At 44.1% G+C, this 21,899-nt stretch overlaps 1 long non-coding RNA gene across 1 annotated transcript; it reads right to left on the bottom strand.

Moving 5' to 3' along the window:
- Positions 1-6,422: 6,422 nt before the first annotated feature.
- Positions 6,423-21,281, bottom strand: LOC135982765 (uncharacterized). The gene is made up of 3 exons (XR_010600317.1): positions 21,147-21,281; positions 15,504-15,614; positions 6,423-8,003 (listed from the first exon to the last, which is right to left on the bottom strand). It is a non-coding gene; the product is annotated as an uncharacterized LOC135982765 (long non-coding RNA).
- Between the last annotated feature and the right edge of the window lie 618 nt (positions 21,282-21,899).

The raw sequence follows: 21,899 nt of genomic DNA, 5'->3' as shown, positions 1-21,899 counted from the left end.
CTCAGTGGTGGCAGATGACAGAACAAGGAGCAATGGTCTCAAGTTGCAGTGGGGGAGGTCTAGGTTGGATATTAGGAAACACTATTTCACTAGGAGGGTGGTGAAGCACTGGAATGGGTTACCTAGGGAGGTGGTGAAATCTCCATCCTTAGAGGTTTTTAAGGCCCGGCTTGACAAAGCCCTGGCTGGGATGATTTAGTTGGGGTTGGCTTTGCTTTGAGCAGGGGGTTGGACTAGATGACCTCCTGAGGTCTCTTCCAACCCTAATCTTCTATGATTCTATGAAAAGGTTTGGGGTTTTTAATGTAATGGATTTGGTTCCTGAGGTTTGGGTCAAATTAAATGACAGATCATGTTAAACAATAACCTGATTAAGTGAAAATGACCAAGTTGGATATTTGGAAATCAGAAGCATTCTTAGTAGTGTGGCATTGCATTTGTTATAGCTCCAACGTTACACAATTTACTAAGTTTTCTAGATCTATGTAGGGCAATAGAGTAGCGCCAGTCATTATAACCCCAACCATCGTATTTATTTGCTCCTGGACAAATTGCCTCTCTCTCTTTTTTTTTTTTTTCTTCAAATCCACAGCTGATATGTAACAAGCTAGTAGTAGCACTGTCTGGAAAACAAGATTTCTATGTCACAAAAAAAATTGAGGTTTCAACATTTGTTTCTTTTACAATGTGCAATGATACCAACACCTTTCAAAAAATTTCACAAAAAACACAGAGGGAGAAACCCAGCCCAGAATAGCCAATAGCCCCATGGTTAAGACATTTACCTGGAACGTGGGAGGTGCTGCCACCTTCACACCAGGGACCTGAACCTGGATCTTCTACATCAGAGGTAAGTGCTCCAACTACCCAGGTAACGGCTGGACCGGGGCAGATAGAATCATAAAATCATAGGACTGGAAGGGACCTCAAGAAGTCATCCAGTCCAGTCCCCTGCCTCATGGCAGGACTAAGTATTATCTAGACCATCCCTGACAGGTGTTTGTCCAACCTGCTCTTAAAAATCTCCAATCATGGAGATTCCACAACCTCCCTAGGCAATTTATTCCAGTGCTTAACCACCCTGACAGTTAGGAAGTTTTTCCTAATGTCCAACCTAATCCTCCCTTGCTGCAGTTTAACCCATTGCTTCTTGTCCTATTCTCAGAGGTTAAGAAAAACAAATTTTCTCCCTCCTCATTGTAACAACCTTTTATGTAATTGAAAATGGTTATCATGTCTCCTCTCAGTCTTCTCTTTTCCAGACTAAACAAGACCAATTTTTTCAACATTCCCTCATAGGTCATGTTTCATCATAGACCTTTAATCATTTTTGTTGCTCTTCTTAGACTATCTCCAATTTGTCCACATCCTTTCTGAAATGTGGCACCCAGAACTGGGCACAATACTCCAGTTGAGGCCTAATCAGTGAAGAGTAGAGTGGAAGAATTACTTCTCATGTCTTGCTTACAACACTCTTGCTAATACATCCCAGAAGGATGTTCACTTTTTTTTGCTACAGCATTACACTGTTGACTCATATTTAGCTTGTGGTCCACTAACCCCCAGATCCCTTTCTGCAGTACTCCTTCCTAGGCAGTCATTTCCCACTTTTTATGTGTGCAACTGATTGCTTCTTCCTAAGTGGAGTACTTTGCATTTTTCCTTATTGAATTTCATCCTATTTCCTTCAGCCCATTTCTCCAGTTTGCCCAGATCATTTTGAATTTTAATCCTATCCTCCAAAGCACTTGCAGCCCCTCCCAGCTTGGTATCATCCGCAAACTTTATAAGTGTACTCTATACCATTATCTAAATCATTGATGGAGATATTGAATAGAACCGGACCAAGAACTGATCCCTACGGGCCCCCACTCGTTATGCCCTTCCAGCATGACTGTGAACAACTGATAACTACTCTCTGAGAACGGTTTTACAACCTGTTTTGCACCCACCTGATATTAGCTCCATCTAGTTGCATTGGATGGTTGGTTCTCTCTCCCCCTTCCCTCCTGCCCAAACTTCCTGGACTTAAGAAACCTTCCCAAGAAAAGTTTCATTTAACAGACACATTACTGCAAAAAGTTTCAGATTCAACAAATCTGCATTTTCTGACAAAAATATTCCATTGGAAAGTTTGTGCCCAGATCTAGCTCGTTGGCATTTTTTTTATAGCTCCAGTGTTTTAGATGTTTTGGCTGCCAGCTGTGGCCATTCTTGCATATATAAAAGACGATTTCTTGCTGTATTAGATTCATTGTGGCTTTTTTTGATGTCAGTAGATTTTGTTCCATTACTGATTAGAGATTTGTGCATTAAGAAGAAAGGGCCATACTCTCTTGAGAGAGGTTAGAGTTTAGTATTGATTCCGACTGGAGACGAGGGTAGAATGGTTTCCTCTGTTTATTTTGCAGATCTAAAGTTGGTTCTTGAAGTACATGTGTCCATAGTTATTATGTTAATATTGGAACTCATCGTTATGTACTTGACTAGAACCCTGAAGAGGGTAGAGGAAATCAAATTAATTTATTTTTAAAAACATCGCCCAGACAGACACTCCAAATCGAAATAACTGCACATTCAGAGGGAGATAAATGGATCCAGAATAACCCCTGGAAGCTGATTTCCTGATCCAGAGAGGAACATGTGCAAGAATAGAACCTGTGGCTTGGAGGGGGGTGATCTGGCTGCTGGATAAGTCTGAAGAGAACCTTGCTGGCTTGGAAAAGTCATTGGAGGAAGTTTGGGTACATGGAGAAGATATTAGGGATGCACTTGGAGCAGGAATGCACATAGCAGCATACAGAACAGCAGGCCCAACCTAGCAAGAACCTACATATTGGTGCCAGTTCACTGTGGGCTCTTACACAGTATGTTATTGTTTGTATTCGCATAGTGCCTAAGAGTCCTCGTCATGCACCAGGACCCCATTGTGCCAGGTGCTGTACAAACAGATCAAGCAGAGGCCTCTCCCTCAAAGAGCTCGCTATCCATGTCTGAGACAAGAGACCATAGGCTGATACAGACAGACAGGGCAGTGGAAGTCAACAACGAGACCGTATTAATCAGCACAATACTGTTTGGTCTCTGCACACCAGCAGCCCGACCGTTGTCATGTTTTTTGCAGGTATCACAGCAAAGGAGAGTCTTTTTTGCCACGTTGGGCTAGTTTCTGGCCTACACTCACAGCCTTAGAAGAAGGGCTCGAAATATACAGAGGCAAATTATATATTTTTAATTTGAGTCAGAGGTAGAAGAAAAATGGGGGACACTGGAAAGCATTCACCTCCTCACAGGCTGCTAGTCAAAAGCCAAGAGGCTGCCTTGACTGTCACGGGAAAGACCATCTCTGAGATGATGGAGGTTTTACCACAGAAACATTCTTGCTGTCTGAGCCCATCTTTTTTACTAGGAGTCTGGAAATCAATTCTTTCATCCAGTATTTTCATCTTCATAATTTCTTAAAAAATAATTGAGGCAAGTCTAACAAGACATGACCCGAGAGTTGGCACTGAAACACCTTTCAAACAGGAGCCAGAAACCACAGCTATTTCCTACTTATCCAGCAGCACTGCACGTAGCAGAAACAGGCAAAGACCGAGGGCAGGAATCACAAAATTACTCATGTGCCTAACTCCTATTGAAATCAAGGGGCATTTGTTGCCTAAATACCTTTGTGATTCCCACCCACAGCCCCTGCCCTGAATACCAGGCAATCCTGCAATAGGCTCTACCTGTAAGGAAACCATTGATTTTAGGGTGAATGGAAAAGTCCTTGGCGGCCTTTATAGGTTTGGGCTATCCTATACCACATGGCAACTAAGCAGTCACTTGAATTTCAAATATAAATGAACCTGCTCTAGAATAAGAAGAAGTGAAGATTTGCTGAATACGAATATATATGATTTAATCATAATCATTTCATTGATATTTCATGAGCAGGATTTGGGGGTGGGAGAGAAGTTGATGGGGAAAGAAGAAGAGGTATATCAATTGGGTAAATTTTAACTATGTCAGTAAAAACAGACATATTGGAACTTTCATTAGATTTTGAATACTTTAAAAAAAATATTGAAAAATCTGTGGTCAATACATGTCCCTATCTGTTATCACAGTGTTTCCCAAACTTGGGATGCCGCTTGTGTAGGGAAAGCCCCTGGCGGGCCGGGCCGGTTTGTTTACCTGCCGCGTCCGCAGGTCTGGCCGATCGCGGCTCCCACTGGCCGTGGTTCGCCGCTCCAGGCCAATGGGAGCTGCTGGAAGCAGCGCGGGCCGAGGGACGTATTGGCCGCCACTTCCAGCAGCTCCCATTGGCCTGGAGCGGCGAACCGCGGCCAGTAGGAGCCGCGATCGGCCAGACCTGCGGACGCGGCAGGTAAACAAACCGGCCCGGCCCGCCAGGGGCTTTCCCTACACAAGCGGCGTCCCAAGTTTGGGAAACACTGTATTATCATATTGGTTGCTATGCAGAAATGACCTTCTTGATCAATACACATGTATTTTTCCCCAATGTCTTGATATCGCTGTCTATTTGGAGGCACATTGATCCACAACGGTCAGATTCAGATCACCGAAGCTGTGCAGTAGGTCTCTACCTTTAATTTTAAGCTCTGCTTAATAAAATATTTTGGCCTATGTCTAGCCTTTTTCTTTTTATTCTGACTATAAAAGTGCTCCTCAAATGTCTTTGTTAAGGTCTTGAGAGATCATTATCTTTTTCTCATAATACCCTTGTACAGCTCCTTTTTCTATTTAGCTGACTACAAAATGTGACATAAAAGAGCATATAAATTGTTTTTACAAAGGAGAGTTGATACTCATTTCATAGATTATAAGGTCAGAAGAAACCACTACGATCATTTAGTCTGATTTACTACATAACACAGACCATAGACTTAATTAATATTTGAATTAGATAATATCTTTTAGAAAAACATCCAATCTTGACTATAAAATTGCCAGAGATCGAGAATTCACCATAAATCTCGGCAATCTATTCTGGTGGTTAATTACCCTCACAGATAAAAATGTGCTTCTTAGTTTGAGTCTCAATTTGTCCAGCTTCAACTTCCAACGATTGGATCTTGTTATAACTTCCGTCTGCTAGACTGAAAAGCTCTCTGTCAAGTGGCTCTGTATTTTGCCACCTCAAGCACGGCAGTGAGGCAGCCTTCGGCGGCGCGCCTGCGGGAGGTCCACCGGTCCCACGCCTTTGTCGTACCCGCCGCCGAATTGCCTCAGAAACCGCGGAACTGGCGGACCTCCTGCAGGCATGCCGCCAAAGGCAGCCTGACTGCTGCCCTCATGGCGACTGGCGTGCCACCCCCCGCAGCTTTCCATCCCAGGCACGCGCTTGGTGCGCTGGGGCCTGGAGCCGCCCCTGGTCAAGTGGCACAAAATGAACACTGGGCAGCTTCATTCAGTCAAGGGCCTCATTGGAGGCAGACAAGAAAGGAACAAGACCCCCTGCAGTTCCAGTGTGTGGCATCAACATGCTGCAGGCAGGGGTTATATCCCCCGTTACTCTTGTCGTGTAGCTGGTGCTTGATCCAGGAGTCTCTCAGCACACGAGGAGGTTAGAGACAAGCTCCCCTTGCTTTCTGCGAACCCTTCTGTCCCCTTCCAGAAGCTTCCATCTTATGGCTCCCTCCACTCAGGAGGCACCACTGTCAGCACTACCTCCCAGCAGCCTCACAGTTAAAGCTCTTCCCTCCAGGCAGGGCCGGCTCCAGCATTTCTGCCGCCCCAAGAAAAAAAAAAAAGTAATTGGAAAAAAAAAAAGCCGCGATCGGCAGCGGCAGTTCAGTGGCAGGTCCTCCTCTCCTAGAGGGAGTGAGGGACCTGACGCCCCCGAATTGCCGCAGGTGCCGCCCCTCTTCCTGGGCCGCCCCGAGCACCTGCTTGTTAAGCTGGTGCCTGGAGCCGGCCCTGTCTCCAGGCCTGGCAGCTCAGCCAGTCCTTCAGAGCTGGCAGTCTCCTCTCAGTCTACGGCAGGGTTTATCCCTTCTCTGGGACACACATGGTTGGGGCAGACACTCCCCAGCACACAAGAATTTCAGGAAACGAGGGAACCAAAGCTTACTGGCATTGCAACAGAAAGCTAGAGCAAAGCACTGGCACAGGTGTTCAGAGCCTCAGTTCCCACCTATAGAGGAAAGTTCAGATGTGAGCTTCAGTGTCAAAGCAAATGCAAATTTTGATGGTCAACCTTAGCAAATTAACACAAATGGCCAGCAAAAAGAAGACACACACACACACACACACACACACACACGAAAACACACCAAGAACCCAGGAACCACAAACCCAGAATGGTAGCAGGTTTATATTGCTGATTATGTTTGGCAAGGCAAAAGGAATCTTCTATAAAGGGGAACAAAATCTTGACGTTTACCTTAGCTCAAGGAGGTGAAATTGGAGAAACCACCACAATGGGGTCAACCGGATCTTTCCTGAAAAGAACCCTAAAAGGCCACCTTCGGATCTCGGCAGCCACACAGCAAATCCAGAGAAAACTCCCTCCAATCACCAGAGAGACTTATTTTCAAAACCGTTATACCTGAGATTAGAATCAGGCCCAGGGCTTACAACTGCATGCCCAGCAAAACAGAGTGGGTGATTACCTGTAGTAATGGGGTCAGAGAAAAAGGAGTTCCTCTGACTGTTTGTTATCTGAGCCACCCCGCCTCCCCAAGTTCTAGGAATGAGATCTGGGCCCCGCCACACTCAATGGAAAAACTCCCATCGGCTTCAATGGGGCCTGGATCTCACCCTATAGATTTTATTACACACAGAGCACATTAAGAGTGCAAACGCGAAAACCAGACAATGCCAGAATTAAAACAGTAGGTGATCATGTAACACAAAGGGGCTGCCTTAAGGTTGCACAGGTTCCCCATCAGATCTTTTCCCCCTCTCCCTTACTGGTTCTCAGTCCTGCTCTCCTTGCCCTGCCAGTCCCAGTCAACCCCCAACCTCCGCCTGCCCTGCCGCCACCCTATAGTCCCAGTCTAGTCCCCACGAGGCTCCTTGACACAATCCAGACCGCCACAGCTCCAACTCTTGTCCCTTCTGCATTCAAATCAGGCAGCGTCCTCCGTCTCCCTGTTTGAGCGCAGTGGGGGGGGGATTGAGAGTGCAGGAGAGAAAGGCTCCCTGCTCTCAGTTCCAGGCCCTGGACCTGGTACATGGCAAGGATAGTACTGCTTACCCGAGTCTGGAGCATGCTCTGTGTGGACAGAATGTTAGAGGATTCTAGCTAAAATCTAAGAAGACTCAACTGAGCATGTGGAAGCTGCAATTTTTCAGAGGCTTTATAATTAGGCCAGATCTGGATGGATTTCACAGAGTCGATCCCCAACACAAAGGCTACCTGGCTGACAAGTTTCAAGTCCCTGCTCCAAAGCATGGAGTTGCTAGTGCTGTTCAAAAAAAGGTCACCAGATTTTTTTGAACATGGGCAAAACAATGTATTTTCCCCTAACGTTGTTCTCAGAAATGAAAATTTCCAAAACAATTCAGCCTGAGCCCAACACCCAGCATGTAAAATTTCAACCCAAATGGCTGAAGTTTCTCAAAATTATAAGTAAATGAAAGCAGGGTCTTATAATGGGAAATGTCAGGGAACCTTGATAATAAGTGGTGCTACTAGCACCACCCATATGAGATTGGGAAGTAGCTGAAGGTGAGTATTTTTCTAAGACTTGTCAAATTGATTAGATGTAAAATGGCTTTGACATACACCAGCACACCAGCAGCTCTCCTAAACTTACCTCTGAGAAAGGTAGATTAGATCAATTTGTAAAGAACATTAGACATAGATCTTATGACAGCGCCCTGGGTAAGCAGATGAAATACATTTCTGAAAGTGACACATAACTGTATGTCCAAGAGCACAGCCTCAATTTCCCAGGAGACAGACTATCACTGTTATCACTGCTGAATGCTGGAAGTTAAAGGTCCTTCTGAGCCAGAGGTCACCAGTGCTTTCTTAAGATATTTTCTTCCTAAAATGTAATAAAAGTGGATTTTAGGTTTGCTAGCACAAAGATACCTGGAGCCAAGATGGTCTTATTCAACGCAAATGCCAAAGACAACTTGTGTTATTGGGAAGTGCTCAACACCATTGGTGAGAAGGGCAAATTGTTTTTCTAGTCACAGGTTTCTTATTTTTCATTTTCCTTTTTATTTTGAACAAGTGGAACATCCACAAACTTTCACCCTGCATTCCCCTTGCTGAAATTACAGCATTGATTCTAATGCCATGAAACTGGCACTGAAAGCAAAACGCATATTTTATTTAATTTCCCCATGAGGTCTCATGACTCAAACCTTCTTTATCCCCTTCAAGCTACAACAACAGATATATAGATAAATATCATGCTGACTGACACAGTAGATGTGTTGGGAGTCAAAGAGACTATCCACTACATAAAAAACAATACTACTTAGAGCCACGTTTGATTCTCGGCTACCGATATCCAAAACCCAGTCCTACAAAAACAGATGATGTAGTTGTTAGTATATAGGTCTATTTGCTAGCCTGGAATAGAATTTGGGATTTGATTTTTGATACTCTTATATCCTTACTAATATGTGTGAACAAAGACCCCGTGTGTTGCTTCTGCCCAGCCAAATGGGTTTGTTAGTATAATTCAAAAAGATAAGGGATACAGCTAAAGTGTTGCTGGGTATGGTGGGAGTGTAATATATGAGCGCACAATATAAGTCTCCCTGGCTCCTCTCTAAGCCAAGGTCAAGCAACCAGTCAGGAGGGAAAGAGGAATGGGGGGCGGGAGCATAAGACACACTGAAAGCTAAAGAAAAGCCTGGCCTTGGCGAGAACATAACCTCACTCCTTACCCCTCCCATGGGATACAAAAGAGGTGGTATAAAAACCCCAGACTCATGACCCCCAAAGCAGAACATGACCACACATTGTAAGGGGTTGGACTAAGGACATGCACTTCAGGTATAATTATGCCTGCTAAGAAAGAGGAGGGGGAATGGGAACACTGGAAAAAGGCTCTGCGGCATCAGAGTTATAGAGCTGCTTGCTTGAAACTAACCCCAATAAACATTGGATTGCCGGCACTTCGGACTTCCGGTCTTCTGCTTTCTGTCTGCATGACAAGAACCAGGGGAGGGGGTGAAGGAAAATCCCCCTAACAGTAGTCAAATCATATGATGAGGATAATACTTTTTCCATTCCACTAGTATCTCAAGAGAATGTTAAACTGAAGCTGCTATAAGTTAGAGTTTTAAAAGAATTTTTAAAAGAAAGGATAAGATGCTCAGTGGATCACTGATGCTGATTTTCAAGAAGTCTTGGAACACCGAGGAAATGCGAGAAGACTGGAAGAAAGCGAGAAGACTGGAAGAAAGTTGTACCAATATTTTAGACGGGTAAATGGGATAATCAGGTTATTTATAGGCCTGTCAGTCTGACATCGATCCCAGGTGAAGGGGTGACTTGATCACATTCTATAGGTACCTACATGGGGGAACAAATATCTGATAATGGGCTCTTCAATCCAGCAGAGAAAGATGTAACATGATCCAGTGGCTGGAAATTGAAGTTAGACAAACGCAGAGTGGAAATAAGGTGTAAATTTTTAACAGTGAGAACAATTTACCAAGGGTGGTGGTGGATTCTCCGTCCCTAGCAATTTTTAAATCAATATTGGACGCTTTTTCTAGGAATTATGTGGGGAAAGTTCTCTGGTCTAGGTGATCACAATGGTCCCTTCTGGCCATGGAATCTATGAATTCTCTATTTCAGTTGATAGTCTTTGCTGAGGTTTGGGTGATTGGCTGGTAGCAATGGTAAGACGAAAACCATTGCTCCGATATGCTGCATGCACCTCTGCATTTCAACTGTCTGACCTATGGGTTTGCTTTGGGAGAGTGTATAGCAGAAGGGCACTGGGCTGCAATTCAGAGCACCTGGGTTCTATTCCTAACTCTGACTTGCTGTATGTGGCCTTGAGCCAGGCTCTTTGTGCCTCTCCTTTGCTCTCATCTTTTGTCTGTCTTCTCTATTTGCACTATAAGCTCTTTGGGGCAGGCCTGTTCCTGGATGTGCATTTCTGTAAGTCATGGCACAATGGGGCCCTAGGCTTGGCGGTGACCTCTAGGCACTTCTGTAATCAACAAATAGTCTGACCTCCCCAGCTTCACTATTAATCATACAATAAATGCAATTAAATTAAACCTTAGCAGCACTGAAATTAGTTGTACAGGAAGTTGATCAGCCAGCCACCTATGGCCTGTATCATCTAGGAAGTATACCCCGAACCTTCCCCAGAGATCCTACCACACAGGTCTTTTCAAAGTTACCAAATTCAAGCTATTTCAGACCAAGGGGAAAGCAAGTTCCAGTCATGGCAATATCCTCAGTAGTAAGTGTTTTAAACTGTAGCCCCATGTGATTTTTAACAGATTTATAAACTGAAGTTGTAGAGAGAAGTCTTTGATGCTAAATTCAGTTTCATTTAAATAATTGCAATATATTTCTCACAAAAGAAGCCAAAAACTCTTTTAAAGAAGTCCCTTCAGGTACACATTGCACTTACTTTTCTAACCCAATTTCTTATTTCAGTTGTTTGATGTTTGCTTCCCACTGTAGATTAACAACAAAGATAGTTTGTCTTGATCAGAAATTTGGCCTAAGACATCCCTTGTTTGATTTTATGCTATACTCTTTGACCCCCCCTTCTCCAAATCAGAAAGGCCGAGAGTGAAATAAATGTCCCTAATAAATATTCTCTCATTATGTAAATTCTCCAGAATGCTTTCTTCCTGAATTACCATCCAATGTAACTGGGGAAACATAAATAGAACACTTTGCATAAGTGTGGAAAAAAACAGACCCATTTCTGAATGTGTTCCCTATTGTAACAGGCATCATCATGCACAGTGATAGGAAGTTATTTTTATAGTTATTATTAACGAGAGATCCAGTATGTCTGAAGATACCAGGTAACCATGACATTCCAATGATATGTGTTCTCGACCTGCCTGCATTAGGGGTCTCTGTTCCTTTAAGTAGTGATACATGCTAAGCCTGAGTTGGGGTGGGCTTGGGTGGCAGAATAGAGGTGTCATGTCTTCCTGACTTTCAGTCACGTCCCGATTCTGCTCTCACGGGTGTACCTAAGGAGCAATTCCAGTGCAGCCAATGTGGTTTCACCCTTGGTGCCAGGCTGACCTCCAACACGGTCAGGAAGGAATGTGCCACTGGGCTTGTTCTGAAATGTAGTGGGCTTCCCAGGCTGGGAAAGACTCGATTTACTGTCTGGCTGACGCTCAGAAGGAAGTAAGCCATCCATAGCCAGTTAGACATGGTGTAGAAGGGGACGTTTCCCAGTCAGTTAGGATCTAATCGTGCTGCCATTGAAGTCTATGTTAAAACGCCCATTGACTTTACGAGGTTCTATGACAAAGCCCTTTGAACGTCGAGTGGGAATCAATAGGAGAGATGCAAAGGCTCAAAGGGAATGGAAACCTGGAAAGCAACATTCACAACATTGTTGCAAGCTTAGAGAGAAAAGTTTGGGTTATGCTTAAGGGAAGCTGCTAAGTGGTGGGAGGGAGAGAAAAAGAAAATGGAATTTTCCTTTACCCAGTGAGCGGTGACAGAGTTCAGTAACAGAGAGAAGAGGGAGATAAATTCCTGTTAAAGCAATCGAGAGTAGAACATTAGCCCTGGGCTATAGCTCTCATGGAAGGAAAGACAGTTTATTAGAGTTAAAATCCTCCACGGTTCTCATGTATTGGTTTAGCCACCACTGGGGAATGTATTCTACTGCTAGATTCAGAGCAGTATGGGTCCAGCATATTCCACGGAGGGTGTCCCAAAGCCCAGAGCATGAAGACATTGGTGAGAGGGGAACCTCTGATCCTGGGGAAGAAGTAGATTTAAAGTTAAATCAAGTCCCTTGTAATTGGGAAATGAAGGAGATTTCACTGATGAGACTTCTGGATTTGACAGAACATGAAAGTGCCTGAAAAAAATCAGATTAGTCTCATCTGTGGGTCCACATGGATGTTCACTTGCACTATTCTCCTTCGTAAGCCTTTTTGGTATTGAATAATATTGATAACCCCTTTAAACCATAGGATTAGCAAAGGTCTGTTCTCCATGGCTACTCCAGTATTTAAAACATTTGGGCTGACTCCACCATGTGCGCTAGCATTGTAGTTGGAGACTAAAAGAGCATGCGAGAAACAGTCCCATCTCACCAGATGTACCTTGATTAAAAGTCTCATCATATAGAAAAACCCCATTAATATAACTGCCACATAGATTGCAATGGTTACAAAATCCAAAGTGTCCAGCCCCAGTATTTCCAGTTCTTTCACTCTCGCATCTCCACACGGAATCCTGAATTGGAGTGGAGGGGCTGGCTCCCGCTGAGGGTCAGGAAAAGATAACTCCAGGAAGCAACGGCCTCCAGCCTTCTTCTATTTATAATGTATGCATAGGCCCACTAAAGCTCATTAATATGCATGAGGGTTGAACCTCCTCATGTCCATCTTTGGGAGTTTCATCCCAGTGTTATTGGGGAGGGAGGGAGACGTTCACGTGATTGACCAAATAGATCTTTTAACTTGTGAACATTTATGTCACCTTATCATCATAGTAACATGTGGTTACCTTAAGGAAGTCTTTAACATTTCACTCTGGCTACCAACGTTTATCTTGTGGTGTCTACTGAGCTCTTATAGGCATTATTATCCAAACTCAGCAGTTATTTTTTCAAATCATCAGCATACAAACAGACACAAGCTCATCAGATTTATTATTAACTGACTTACACTAACTTTTCTTTATAATATGGCTAAATTATCCTAAATCCTAAGGCCTAATTTGGCTAAACTAAATATTTTACAGGGCTAAGCCTGTAGGTTTCTTGCATTTCAGCTTTAAACCTTAAGTTATTTTTAACCTATTACCTATCAGGTTTTAGTTTCTTATACCTAGATCTTATAATAGATTAATTTATGTTTATTTGTGGGACTCTGGGAGGTAAAAGAAAGTTTTGTGTGTGTGAAATGGTCATACTAAAGTCCAGGACTGCATGTTATGTTGGAAAATGCATTGCTTGCGGTCTTTAGGATGAAAGGAATCTCCATAGTGTGATGTTCTGCTGTATCACTTTTCCTTTTGCAGACAGTAATCTGGAGTAGTTGAAGATGTGTATAGGACAGGCGTTCACTGAGGCCCGTGGAGCACTTGCTAGCAGTTTAGAGAGAGCTGTGAAAGATATATACATTTTTCCTAACATTACTATTCCACATAAGCAATGGCTGTGGTTGCCAGAGGGATGTTACAGGAGTGTGAATGGGAGAGGATTTGTTAGTGAGAGGGAGAATTAGAACAAAGCACAAAGTCTAATGAGTGACTAGACATTTCCCAAAGAAATGAATCAAAGGAAAGTGTGTCGACTATATAATAAGATTAAAATGTGTTTAAAACCATGAATAGGTCAAACTAACTGTTCTTATATATCTAGAAAGTATCACTACTATGGAGATATTCAAAATCCAGTAAAGTTACTTTTTTACTTATAACTTTAAGACTGACATGAAGGGGGCATAAGGAGTTTTGCCTCTTTACTTCCTTGCTTCTCAATAATGTATAATGAAATCCCGAACCCTCCTCTCAAGTCTTGAGTCAGTTCTTTACCTAGAGGACTCCTTTGTGAAGTGGAAATTAATGGGGTGACATCACAAAAAACTGAAATTTGTGGCAAGAGAGATTTTTATTCTGACTTTTGAAAGTCTGGTTTTGGTTAACACTGATTTAACTCAAACTACTAATATACACTTTGGAGAAAAACTCTACATGTGAAATATTCACACACACACACACACACACACACACACACACACACACACACTTTCAACTAAAGACTTAAAAAACTCCTACTTCCAGTTCTGTAGTAAAAGGCAGGGAAGACAAGCAGGGAAGATTTTATAGTCCTGATATTATATATTTGAAACACAAAGCTAAAATAATGGGCAGATTTAAGTACCTTCCCCCAAAACAGTAATTTAATTTCAGGCTTTTTTATACATCATAAAGCAGCGAAAAAGGGCACCCCCTTTTCCTTACCAGATCATCTCTAATGACAATTTTTTTATTACATGCAATTAAAAATAATTCTAACCTTGGGGCTTGAGCCATAATAGAGATAGCCATTCCAAACCTTACCTATGATAACTGATTTCAATTGCTTTATTTCCAAGTAATCTGCATATCAAAAATCATTTCTTGAAGGTACAATGTACTGTTTCATGAAAATAGTTTTTGAAGAAAATTAATTGAAAATTGGGAAAGAATGCTACGTTTGAGTGCTTCCCATCTGAGAACACAGATGACTGAACTGGAGAGATGGAACGGGGAGCCCTGATGCAATCTAATTAAAAATGAGTAAGCAATATTTAATTATTTCATTTCGTCACACACACAAGACATTTGGTTGTTAGACACCTCAACAATTTCTTCCATGCTTCTGATTTTCCGGGAAGTAAATATAAATGTCACATTTATCAGAATGGAACGAGATAACTGAACAATGTTTATACCCTTTGATTCTTTCTTGCTCAACCATGAAATGTCAGCTCTGAGCTATTGAGCACCTTGAACTGTTTCTCTTTTCCTTCATAAACTTTGTTCAGTGATTTTTGTACCACAGAACGCGACCCTTTGAAACATCACGTTTCCTGCGCTTTTAGTCAAAAGCAACAGAGGGTCCTGTGGCACCTTTAAGACTAACAGAAGTATTGGAGCATAAGCTTTCGTGGGTGAATACCCACTTCATCACGGCTACCCCGCTGATGCTCTTTTAGTGAAGCTCACGAGTTCCTATTTAACTTAAACTAAGTAAGGTTAAAACACAAGCAATCCAAAGTTATGGTAAAGCTGCCTAAAGCAACTCCAAATTATTCTGTCACGAGCCTGTCCTAGAGAGAATGCAAGAATACATGTGATGTAACCTACTAATCACCCAAAGCACTTTCACACATATATTTAAAGCTTTTTATCACCGGTCTCGTTTCAAGCACTTCAAAATTTCTGGGGCTTTTCGACTGGAGGTTGTGATTTAACCCGCCACAGAGAGAAGGGCCAGCGATGAAATCCAGACCTAGGTTTGGATTATGAGAAACATCCACCCAGATAGTCACAGGAACTTGTCTGGAACTTTGGTTCAGGGCCATCCCCAGTTCCGTAAGTTCTCAGCTGTTTCTGTTAGCTTGAAGGGGAATAGCTTATAGAGTGGTCCAGTTATAAAGGGAGCCTGGAAGTAAACGTGTCAGTGCTAAACAGCTCAAGAAAAGAATAGCTAAAGAAAAGTAATATCCCACACAATAAAAAAAAAGACAATGAGAACGAAGGGAGTGCCTCTAGCCACAGCATACGTCAGCCTCCAAGATAACGACTCCTCACGTCAAGGGCCGTGTCAGGAAGCAGCAGCTGGTGTTCATAGTCAGTCTCCTACCTGGCATGGACTCCTTTCCCATCGAATTGCTGCGCTCCCACAGGCGGCTCTGCATTGTAAGGCAGCACAAGTCTTGCTCTGCGCAGGAGGTCAAAAGTGCAGATCATAATCCTGAAAAGAAAATATTAGTTGAGCGTTTTATCCCCAACGTCCACTGAAGTTACACATCAAGCAATATAATCAGTGAACAGTATTCAGCCAGCTGATCGAGTAATTTAGCAGATTAATAATGGCTCTCTTCAATTCAAATGGCAGATACTGTACAACCAGCTATCACTAAAATGACACCATCTCATGGGACATGCATCTCCTCCCATCTGTGCTTCCCCAGGGGGAGGGAGACCCACAGGCCATGGATACTAAGAAGGGATGATCATACCAGTACTCCCCTCAGAGAGTATATGGGATCCCTCCCTACTCTATAACTACTATTTATCTATCTACCCTGCCTTTATCTACCTAACCTACCTATTAAAACTACTTTGTTTGTCACCTGTCAGAATCACGCCCATATCTACATCACTGACTAGTTTTACTTGTGTCATAGAACCATAGAATATCAGGGTTGGAAGGGACCTCAGGAGGTCATCTAGTCCAACCTCCTGCTCAAAGCAGGACTAATCCCCTACTAAATCTTCCCAGCCAGGGCTTTGTCAAGCCTGACCTTAAAAACCTATAAGGATGGAGATTCCACCACCTCCCTAGGGAACCCATTCCAGTGTTTCACCACCTTCCTACTGAAATAGTGTTTCCTAATATCCAACCTAAACCTCCCCCACTGCAACTTGAGACCATAGTTCCTTGTTCTGTTATCTGCCACCACTGAGAACAGCCGAGCTCCATCCTCTTTGGAACCCCCCCTCAGGTAGTTGAAGGCTGCTATCAAATCCCCCTTCACTCTTCTCTTCTGCAGACTAAATAACCCCAGTTCCCTCAGCCTCTTCTCATAAGTCATGTGCCCGAGCCCTCTAATCATTTTGGTTGTCCTCCGCTGGACTCTCTCCAATTTGTCCACATCCCTTCTGTAGTGGGGGGACCAAAACTGGATGCAATACTCCAGACTTGGCCTCACCAGTGCCGAATAGAGGGGAATGATCACGTCCCTCGATCTGCTGGCAATGCTCCTACTAATACAGCCCAATATGCCGTCAGCCTTCTTGGCAACAAGGACACACTGTTGACTCATCATCCAGCTTCTTAACCACTGTAATCCTCAGGTCCTTTTCTGCAGAACTGCTGCTTAGCCTGTCAGTCCCTAGTCTGTAGCAGTGTATGGGATTCTTCTGTCCTAAGTGCAGGACTCTGCACTTGTCCTTGTTGAATCTGTCAGGAAGCCTTGGGAAAACAAAAGCCTGTGATGGGGTGTGCCACACATTCGCTGCCTCCTGCCAGGACACCCCGCTACTGTAGTGCTCCCCACTCCATGTAGCACCCATTTAAGAAGAGAAGGGCAGTCAGTTTGGACCTTCAGGGTGGCCTTGCTGATACAAACAGCAAGACTTGGACCTCCAGTGGCTAGAATGGCTGGAAGCACGTAGCAGCCAATCGGGGCCCAGTAGACCAAATAAGATGAGCTGGCTGCTTCTATCAAAGGACAGTTCCTGGGTGAAGCTGGGGGTGGGAGGGAGGATGGATGGATTGATTCCCACACCCACCCACCATCCATGAAGCCAGACTAAGCCAAAGTTCTATTGCTGACCACACTTGGAAATACTTTTTTGCTTTACTTTCCGAGAGTGAGCCATCAGGTGGACCATTGAACACTAGTTGTTCGCAGTATTGCAGTGATTGAAAACTAGATGAGCTCACTTTGTGAGCCACTCCCTTGCTCACGCGAGCTGGTGAAAAGCCCCCAAACTGTCTGAAGCATCAGCTTAAACTCGGAAGCTCCCTGAAAGCGGACAAAAGCCTTTCACCAAGGGGACAAACCCTTCTGGAAGGGTTTGAAAGACAGACTCCAGCCAAACCCCCATGCAGAAGATGGGCAGCCTCTGGTGAGCTTAATATGTATTTAGACCTTTTATAGGTTTCCTTGTGTGTGTCCTCTGTAATGCTTTTGTCCTAAAATAAATGTGCTGTTCTGTGTGAAAGCTGGCAGGTCACTGATAATGTTATCCTAGCCCCTGAGAGAGACTAAACTGGACTATGGTCAGGCCATCTAGGATAGGCGGTGACTCCCCACCTAATCCCAGGGTCTGGCAGGAGAGAGTCACAGGTCTCTGCCTATAAAGGTGATGCCTGGAGGCCTGAGTCCTAAGGGGGCATCCTTGAGCAGACCAGCAAGGAGTCAGAGGTACAGTTACCCCCAAACTGACAGCTCCATCAATATTCACCCTCAGAAGCAGGCATTTGGCTGCCTGCCTTGGAAATGCAAATTACTTAATGCCAGGGATTTGGGACTTGCTATTGTGAACAACAACATGCATGTTTGACTGAGTAAATTTTTTTAAAGTGTTATAAAATCCCCCAAACATGTGAATTCTTAAAATATCAGAAGTACAAGCTGTGAATATTAGACTTACTACAATGATTTATTCACCAGACATGCTTTTTCTGAAAATGAAAATTAAAGAAAAATCCAAAATGTTCCCAAACTAATACATTTTCCTGAATTGTAAGTACAACTGTTTAAGGGCCCTACACCTACATAGATTAATTTGCAGAACACAGCCACTACTTTGTGTCCCTCCACGGGGTGTTTCATCTTAAAAATCAGAGGAAATGTTTGAAACTGGAGGTATTCTCACTCCAAGAACAGGCATTACCCGAGAAAATTCAGTGTGACTATAGTTAGGTTTCACTGTGGGGAGTTAAATGTTACATTCCTGCCGTCTACATCATGCTATTTTTTATTTGGTTTATTCAGACGTTTATTAGAAATAAACCATGTCAAGTCGAGCACTATAGGGACTGGTCTACATGGAGCAGTAGGCCACACGAGAGGATTGTACAGTCTAGTGATCCTAGCATGTTACACTCTAGCTGGTCTGTGTCCCCCTTGCTGGTGCACTTGCAAAGTTCCCTAGTGCGTGTTAATGTTGTACAGTTTGAAATGGTACCACGTTAACACGCACTTGGGAACTTGTAGTGCCCATCAGTGGGGCTGCACAGACCAGTTCATGTGCAACATGCTAGTATGCACTGGAATTCAAACCTTGCTGGTCCCTATTACAGACATTTTGCCTCTTGAGCATGTTATTGCCTGAAAGAAACAGCCCTGAAAATGACAGGGAGAAGTGGGCTCAACGGTTTGGCAAAAGAGGGCAGATAAGCTTAACTCTGCATCTGTGAACTTCACTTTGCCACTTTACCAGTGCATTCAAGGTGACTTTTGTATGGAATTAGGGTGACCAGATGTCCTGATTTTATAGGGACAGTCCCGATTTCGGGGTATTTTTCTTATATAGGCTCCTATTACCCCCCCATCCCCGTCCCGATTTTTCACATTTGCTGTCTGGACTTCCTCTATGGAATAGATATAACATGCAAAACCTCCCTGGGCTAACTCTGCCAAATGGTTGTGAAGATTTGGTTGATTTTTTTTTTTTAAGAGTATCACTTTGTGTTTGTCAAAGGGTTTTCTGTTTTTCAATGGGAATTCTACGAATGTGTTTGCAGGCAGGAATGTTTGCAGATGCAGCTAACTTTAAACAATATCCGTGGCTATTGCGGGAAAGAATATTGTGAAGCAATTCACATGAGAAACCTGATTCTAAGAACTACCCTCCTCCAGTCAGAGATAGTGAACATGGCATATGTCATGCATGTGCAACCAAAGCCAAACAGCTCCATCATCACATATGGCATGTCACAAGTTGCTGACACTTTCCAGTCCAAGAATCATTCACTCATCTATCCACTTGCTTAACTGTACTACTGTGAGCACCTCCCTTGATTTCAACAGGGCTAGAAGCAAAGTTAAGCACACGAGTAAGTGTTTGCACTTATTTTGTGTTCAAAATTAAGATTTTTTTTTATTCAAAAATGTGGACAATTTGCAAAGAAAAAGAGGCCACGTTCATCAATTTTTTCCCTCAGCTCTATTTGCTAACCTAAACACCTACTATTAAAAACAGGTATTGTTTGAGTCACACTTGTGGCTTACCAGCCATGGCACACAAACTGGTTTGGTTAGAACAATAGCACAAGCAGGACGACAATCCTGGTACTGAAATAAAGAGCTTGATCGTGTTTTCTGAACATTTGTTTTTTTTAAAACTTCTCTGTCATTTACCTTAGCATAATAAACGCTGCAGTTGAATGATATAATTATGGCTCACTATACCATAAATGGGACAACAGTCTGCAACAGAAGGAGAACATGTGGCCCATCAATGTCAATTTACCTACCTACCTGGAACCATTATCCTGTAATGATCTTTTTCTCCTCACTTTTTGCAAATATATTTGTCCTTTGAAGCTTCTGCCACTTCCTATAATTGTCTGGAATGGACTGTCACCATCTGTGTAAGGAAGAGCTCAAACTCCCCGAGGGCCTGACCTTTCCTTAGCTTCAATTTGCACCCCTTTGTTCTTGAGCTTTTTACATTCTCCGACTGTTTTGTGACATCCGTCTTCTCTCCCCCCTGGAGAATGCCATGAACCTCATTTTACAAAACCTCCTCTAAATGTTTTGATGCCTCTAAATTTGCATAAGCAGGGATGGTGCAAATATCAACTAATGAATACTCAAGGCAGATGCATTGCACAGATATGAACGTTCTCATTTTTCTATCATACTGCAGGGATATTATGGCCGAAGGGCTCAGTGAAAGCAAAACCAATACCGATTGCTCAATAGGATAGAATGCACAACTCCAGAGCCACAATGGTGTCACTAAACTCATTTGGGCCCTCAGTTTTTGCTGTCAAAGTTCCCTTGGTGCCTGCGTCTCTGCCTCTGAGCATGGAAGTCGCAGCTCCTGGACATCTACCTCATGCCTAAGCCAATGAGAGGGGGGTTGTGCTAAGCCCCTCTCTGATTAGATGTGTCTAAATCCTGGCTGCTGGGAGGCACCATCCTCTGTCTGGGATGCTGCGTTGCAAACCCTCTGTTGGGGTTAGGTACCTGCGCTGCCAGGGGGAGGGGAGAGAACATGTCCTAGAGTGGAGGACTATGTAGCCTGGTGGTTAGAGCATCCCCCAGGGTGTGGGAGACCCAGGATCCAGTGTCCTGCCCCAGTGACTCTTGCATTATTTAGCCTCAGAGGAACGGCTTCCCCAGGGGAGGCTGAGGGAGCCCCAGAGCGCAGTGGTTAGAGCACTTGCATGAGAGCAGGCACATCCCTGCTCACCATCCTTTCTCCCCCTCAGGTGGAGGGGGGATTTGAACTGGGGGTCTCCCACATCCCAGGTGAGTGACCCAACCGCTGGGCTAAGAGTTATGAGGGAAATGGGCCTTCTCCCCACCACCCCCATCTTCTCGCTAAAACCTGTGACAAGATGGTTGATATAGTATGGTGGATCCTGTGCTTTTCTTGGTGGTGGGAGGGGGGCTAAAATACCACCCCTTACCCCTGCTCTTGAGGCACCGAGGGCCGCACTAGGGGCCCAGGAAAGTGGTAAAGGAGGGAAGCAGGGGAGGGGTCTGGGTTTGCTCCTCACTCTGAGTCCCAGCCCCTCTCAACCCCTGCAGGTTCTTACCCTCTTCTCCCTTGGGTGGGGTACCTTCAGTCCTTAAACACTGGGGGAGGGAATGTCCCTCCCCTGCTGGGGCAGGGTCTCCCTTACTCCAGTTTTCTGCTCCTCCACATCTAACAGCACACCTCCAGGCTCCAGTCCTCTCTCCTTCCCCCTGACTGCCTGAAGCAGGGGGTTTTATTAGGTTCTAACAGGGCCTTAATTGATTACAGGTGCTCCAATTAACCTGTAGCAACCCTCCCTAGTCTACTGGGAACCACGCCTTAATTAACCTAGGGTTTGTATATTTCCCTTCTACCACCTCCCACTGCTCCCTGGCCCACCTGTATCACAAACCACATAAAGTACCTAACTCTGTGGAGCTCCCGGCTGCTGATCGCCAGCAGAGCATCACCTCCCCGCAGCCTGGAAGGCACCTATGTCTGAGAGGGGGCTGGGCTGAACACACACACCTCTGGTCAGCATCTCCCATGGGTTGGCTTAGGCGGCTTTCTGCCTAGCACGCTGGCTTCTGTGAATCTTAGTCTCAGGTGCCCGACTCTCCCCAGTCAGGCACCCAACTCAGGCTGCATGAACCCCAGCGCTTTCCTAGGCATGGAAAAGTTAAGCGTTCAGTCACACCCCGAGCTCTTTCTGTGCATTCAGGCTAGAACTTGTTGTTCTTGTTAATTTTTCTACAGGACTGTCTGCCTAACTCCACTCTGACTGAATTCTTTTGTTCCACTCTCACTTTCTGATCTCAGCTGTCACTGAGAC

This window comes from Chrysemys picta, chromosome 4 (genome assembly GCF_011386835.1).
Source record: "Chrysemys picta bellii isolate R12L10 chromosome 4, ASM1138683v2, whole genome shotgun sequence".
Classification (NCBI taxonomy): Eukaryota; Metazoa; Chordata; order Testudines; family Emydidae; genus Chrysemys; species Chrysemys picta.
Note: the sequence above shows the minus strand (reverse complement) of the source record. Positions and strands in the feature narration are given on the sequence as shown.